Source organism: Magnolia sinica, chromosome 14, assembly GCF_029962835.1.
Source record: "Magnolia sinica isolate HGM2019 chromosome 14, MsV1, whole genome shotgun sequence".
NCBI classification, from domain to species: domain Eukaryota; kingdom Viridiplantae; phylum Streptophyta; class Magnoliopsida; order Magnoliales; family Magnoliaceae; genus Magnolia; species Magnolia sinica.
Genome location: NC_080586.1, coordinates 76,082,024 through 76,089,045, shown reverse-complemented (window position 1 = coordinate 76,089,045; position 7,022 = coordinate 76,082,024).

The following is a 7,022-nucleotide window of genomic DNA, read 5'->3' as shown; positions in this document are numbered from 1 at the left end:
CCTCACCAACCCACACCATACACGTACACCTTATTCATGATATTGATAGTTTATTTGCTACAGAAATTCGAATTGGTGTTGAATATGCTTGATGTTACATTGGTAGTTGGCATGCTATGAGTCACTATTCCTACCCTTGGGTTGGTTAAGAACATGAGGAGAGCGAAGGTGGTTCCGTTGGTAGGACCACCTTGAGGCTAAACCCATGGGTTTGGGCAAGTATGTGTGGGCGGCAGTAGTTAGGCTACATGGGTCGCTTGTACCCGATGTCGTTCCGCCACATACTTGCCTGGGCTCGTGCGGTTTAGTCCACTGGCTGACTCACCTAGTTTGTTAACCTTGTTTGCTCACACATGTATGAAAACTGGAACACCCCACCACCGTTGTAGCCCATCGATACCGAATAGAATATTGATCCACAGTCTCGTGAGCCGGGCATGGTGGAATGGGACACTATGTCCGAGCTGTCGGCCTACGCTGGGGTGATGCGCCTCCCCGTAGTGACCGCGAGCGACCCCACATTCAGCACCCCCCATGTACTTGAAGTCGGGGATGGGGGAAACCCGGCGGGGTCAAGGATCGCGGGGTCTTGGCCTCACACATTGGGGGGACTTGGCCTCGTAACTAGTACAGGGCATTTGATACGTGGGGTGTATCAGATTCCCAAATCTGCTGGATGAATGGACTTAACTAAGAACCCGGTTAACATCATCATTGCATGGCATTGGCTAGGTTGGCGACTCGGCAGTCGAGGTCGCACTGAGGGAGTGTTGGCATTGGCGATCGTTAGATGTTGTCGCATGAGGGAGCGTTGTGGTGAGGGCATACATCATATCATCCTGCATGCATGCACATTAACAAGACTAGATAGATATTTATGATTGATTGCTTTTCATTAAATTCTTATTATAATTGATGCTTGTTGTAACTTAAGACTAATAGCACCCACTGAGTTGATCACTCACTCCCATTCTGGGACGGTGTTTTAAAACACCAACCAGACACGTTCATAGATGCAGGTGATATAGATTTTGTGGAGCCTGGTGATGTGAGCCTCGAGGAGGAGGACGTGTTCTCTTACTTTCAGCTGATGGATGGTTCCCCATCGGATCAGTAGACGGGTCATTGGATTGCCGAGCAGCGGCTTAGCTTTATTCCTTGGGATATGCCATTCTTTTTGTGATTTTGTTGGGCGTCACCTTGTGCGCCCGTTTGTATTCTTTTGGACATGTATATAATGATCTATTTTCATTTCAGCAGATTAGTTGTGATCGTGCTTCATGTTTCAAGTAGTTTCATGCTGCGCCTTTAAACCTAGATTAATCGCATATTAATGAAAACCGATTATAAGTGACCCCAGGAACTCAGGAGTCGAGCGTATGCACGACCCCCGATTTTCAGGGTGTTACAGTTCACAACCCCAAGTATAAGGTCGCAATACAGTAATAATCTTGTTGAGACCGAGGTCGAATCCACAAGGACTAAGCTCGTGAGTAATTCTGAAAGGAACTAGAAGTAAAACTAAAAGAAGATGTAAATCTAAATCTGTAAATAAAAGGAGTAATTGGGATGTATGAAATTAGAAACTTAAGAAATTGAAGGTGGGAACTAGGATTTCCAAGCATCCACTTGTAGAGATCAGGGAGATATATATTTGATTGAAGGACACAATTGGAATCAGAGTCTCATCTTATCCAATTGGAATATATCTCAGTAAAACCAAATCTGAACTTTCTTTGACCTAATTCTCAATGGATGAGAGGTGTGAGAACTAGAAGTGATTCTATCACAAAACTATGCCTAGGAGACAATGGCTCACAATAGGATATACCAATTCACAACCAACATGGGAGAACTATGAAGTTTAGAAGGGATTCCGTCACCCAACCATGCCCATGAGAAGATGGTGAACAACATGATTTCCTAATTTCGCAATCTCAATACATGAAAAGAAGATACTCAAAGATATTGCAGATCTACTGTAATTTGAGTCACAATGAACCATTAAAAATTGAAAGTATTCCTTAAGAATCAAATTAGAATCAAAGAGAGTTTAACATAAACATAAATCAAAGCAATAAAAAACATCTCATTATGCTACAAGATTCACATCTTAGCCCTAGCTAAGAGGTTTAGTCAACTATAGACATGATTGATTTAAAATCTCTTCAGAAAAACATAAAAACAACTAAGGAAAAGGAAGAAAAACTCTTAGCGATGGCTTCTCCATGCTTTTGCTCCACTCCTCAAACCCTAGAAGATGCCTAGGAATATCCTAGGGACTCCTATTTATAGTTTTGCAACTTTAACTTTCGCATTGAGTTGGAAAAATTCGGAAACCGCCTCAAATTTACGCAGTCCGTGTATTGTTTGTGTGACCTTAGACTAGTCGAGGAAAACCGTCGACTGGTCGAGGGCACCTTTAACTGGTCGAGGGTTTTCTTTGACTGGTCGAGGATGACATGATTTTAAAGGATTTTGTTACTAGAGTTTGAGTCGAGGAATCTTCGACTAGTCGAAGGAGGCAGATTTTTAGGGTTCCTTTTCTTTACTTCAAGTCTTCAATGCTCTTCATTCCTCACTTGGTTTTCTTGGATCTTTGATATATGAATTCTTCATTTTTAGTCTCATAAGATCCATCCTTGGCTTTGGTGATTCTTGAGCGTTCAATCCATGCTTTTAGCATCCTTTTCAATCCGAGCTCTTAAATTCACCTTGCAACACAAGCATGATTAAAATAGGACATTAAGTATTATCATGTTTATAAAACTAAGTAATAATTAGGGGGATAATATGTAATATTTAACCCTCAACACAATCCCCAACCAGTGTTTTGCTAGTCCCGAGTAAAGTATGCAAAAAATATTTCGAGAACCACAGGACAATTTCTATAAGCTCAAGTGGTTTTAAAAACAATCCAGATAATATGGTTTCAAAATACATCAATGTTGAACATTATTCTCTCTAGCATTTGGTAAACTTCATAATTAAGTTCAAAGCATTAATCCTCCAATTAGAACCATTCCAAATATTGAGTTCCATGTGTGCATCATGAAGTCTGGACTTATCACAACCAAAGGTTCAATTCTTAATTTTCATAATAACATTGATAATTAAAAGAGCATTCAAGACAACTAAAACTTAAACTAGAACTTGTCTTACTGTTCATCTTTTCATTCTTCTAGCTTTTTATTTTCCATCGGTGGCTTTCACGCTATATCAACCTTTTTAAAGATCTTTAATAGGTAACCGTTTTCGACGACAACTGCTTTTTTTTTTAAAAGCTGAGTATTTATTTATTTTATTATATATATATTTTTTTCAATTGTTCTCATTGAACATGATGGACAAATTCTCTAGGTTGGTTCCTTCCATGCTTAATAATCACCAAGTTAACAATTCAATATCAAACTGACACCTTAATGTGTAAGATAAATGTGACATGTGAAATCATGACTCAATCAATATTTAAAACTTCTAATCATGGATTAATAATTCGAATTTAACTGTGAAATCTAACAAGTAACTGAACTCAGGAGTCATAAATCATCAACATAAGTATCTTATACTTCTAAATCATGGATTAACTTCAAAATCACTTGAATTTACAAAATTGTCAGAAAAATTTTCACAATTTTTGCTCAAAGACTAAGAAGACATTAATTAGCTTGCCTAATCCACACCCCCAACTTAAAATCCACATTGTCCTTAATGTAAAAGATATAAGCATGCAATGCAAATGAGACAACGAAAGTAAAGGAGAAATGATGGAAAAGTAGTACCTGAAGAAGGAATCTAGAGGCTTTTCCAAGGGTCTCAAAGTGAAAATGGGTTAGCAGGAGGACTCAACAGATGATAAACAAACTATCATAAAACAGCAGGAGCAAACTACCCTAGTCCTATGAAAGCAATAAACTAATCTTAAACTAAGAAAGTAAGGGAAAAATTACTCAGTCATGCCACAAAGTTCTTCCTCCGGCCAATATCTTGATAAATTTCTTAGTAGGTTTCTCAACAAGATATCCAAAAGCTTTTTTTTTTTGTAATAGGCTTAGATGCCCTTGAGCATGAATTCACACCCCAAACTCGAGAACGGGGCTCATGAAATTTTCGACAGCCGAATCTGGTGCCGATAGCCTCCTTAGTACCCCATTCCCGGCTCCAACTCCCATGCGCTAGGTTCCGATCCTGGGATCCTACAAGAAAGATTTTCAGGGTGATTTTTTTAGGGTAAAGGAGCATAATCACAAGTGTACCCAAGTCACCAAAACATCATTACCACATATTCACTAACATAATATTTGAGTACAGTGCTGAAAAAGAAATACATCATATAAAAAAATTTCAAAAGATCAGGCACATGCTCCTGCCTCAATGCTGCTGCGGTCTAACATAACCTGCACGTAACGAACGTGCATAAGCTTACTACGAAGCTTAGAGAGTGGGTGCGTGTGTGTGCAATGCATGTACCAAGCATACAAATGTTAGAGTAAGCGAAAATGATGAAAGGCTAAACTAGCAAGTCCATAAATGATGTTAGCCATATCAAGGTTATGTAATGCAAAGCATACATGGCCGAATGTCATATGCTAAAGATGCAATGCAAGCATGTCAATTCTCAACTAGTCCACATATCAGTACGGTTCGTCACTGGAAACATCACCGGGGTCTAGTACACTCCAACACTGACTGTCACCCCATCGCATGCATGACCAAGTGAGTGGAAGAGACCTCACGATCCGCCTTGTCAGTGGTATGTCAATGCCCACCCAGCTCGTCGATAGCGGACTCATTTACGAGCTGGTCAAACTCAACCTAGCTTATAGCCCCCTACCCTCGGGCGGATAAGGTCACACCCTTTTTCAACCGACCACGACACAGTGAGAGACGCAACCTACTGGTATTCGGCACTTGGGCGCTCATGTTATCCACTTGGTCTAAACGTTGAAGCATCTTACTAGTACCACAAAGGTTTAGAGACTTTCACCCAAGGATATCCATAGCACCCTAATGCTAGAACAGATATTTTCGGTTTCCAATCTGGTCATTCACGATATGTCTGTGGAGGCCATAACCCTGATGTCCCTAGGGCGTAAAGTGATTGTGACATACAAGATGAGAAATGCATTAGTCATACCATCCAAGTCATGCGTCAAACCTGTGTGTACCACGCAATCATGTGGGACAACCCTATCTCATATGGGGTCCTCTAAGTATCTTAGCCCAGTGGCATATGCTATGATCAATCACTACCCACAACATGCATACACATGATGCGTATGGGCATGATGTCATTATACTAAGCATGTTCTTAGTGTATCCTACCAGGCCAAGTACACTAGCATGTTATCAGACATATCAGACAATAATAGGCACATCATATACAGAGAGTGGGAACTGAACGGCATGCCCCACTAGAAATATAAAAGTTTATATGGTGTGGCCCACGTTAGACTAACATTAGCTTCTCATATAACCTGCAAGGCATGAATAGAATATATATAACAAGGCGGGGTCCACTGGGAGTGACCTGGATGGACATCCATATGTACAACACGTGTGTCACTAGGCTACCAATCCATTTGGACACATGACCCACTAATGATGTCCCAAAATAATCAGATTATCAATGACATCAATATAATTACTTTAGTAGAATGATCTGCACTGTCTAATCATTACTAATGTAAGTTGATGGTTATAGATCATTGGTTAGTCACTAGGATGTGATCATATGCTCATGGCCCATCTGAGTCTTGGGACTTCATCAATTCAGGCAAAGTATATGCTGAAATGGATTTAATAAAAAACATAGTTTCAACATTCACGCGTCAACTAATTTAAGGATTTGAATTCAAGATGTCAAATATAACCAAAGACCTAAGGGATATCGATTCTAGAGATTCTCAAGTCCAAGGGATCTAAAAACTAAGAAATCCCAAGTCCAGTAGGTTTCTATCCCCACATTACCCTATGGTATGGCCCACCTGAGATTTGGATCAACCTGAGTTTTGGGCCCATGGCCTAACATGGTCTGATAAGATGGATGAATGGAGTGGATATGATACATACATCATGTAGGGTCCCATGTGTGGGGGCAGCAACCCAGGGTGACTTCTGCTTTCACGTCAATCGGTAATAACACCCAGTGACACACCTTTTTTTTATACACCATAAGTGCGGGCCCCACGTTGATTTTTTACTCCGTTCACCGCGTAGTCCATCTCGAGCGGGTCTAATGGGCTCTAATTTGGGTTGATTTTGACGAACAGGGACTTCACGGTGGGCCTTGGAAGATTTCAACAGAAATAGTTTGTTTCCCTCATTACGGTCCACTTGAGATCCGAATCTGTCTCATCTTTTGGCCCAAGGCCTAAAATGATCTTGCAAAGACGGTGGATGGTGTGGATTCAATATAAACATTAGAACAGGTCCTACTTGTGAGACCCAAAATTGGCCAAGAATGAGTTGCCGCCCACGTGCAGGGCATTCATGCATTTTTCACTGGCAAGAATGGGTTGCCGCCCACTTGCAGGGTATTCATGCATTTTTCATGTTATTATTATATTCGTTGTATGCTTTGCATACACTATTAATGCGGGCCCCAAGTGGATAATCTAATCTGTTCATTGTCTTAGCCACCTTGAATGATGTCAAATAGACTCTAACTAGGACTGGTTTGGATGATCAAGGACTCCGAAGCGGGCCTCAGAAGGTTTCGACAGATGGACATTAATATCCTTAGTACAGTCCACTCAAGACTCAGATTTACCTCAAATTTTGGCACATTTCCTAAAATCATATGGAGAAGGTGGTGGATGGTGTGGATTAAACAAATTCATCATGGTGGGGTCCATGTGTGAGGACCGCCCAAATAGGCTTCCGCCCTTAGGTCACTGGGCGGTAACACTTTTGTTGTTTTTTTTCTTCCTTTATTTTTATTTTTTTCTAAGTGGGGTCCACTAGTGGATAATCCATTTCCATCCATTATATCGACTATCTCTCTATGGACCAAAGGAGTC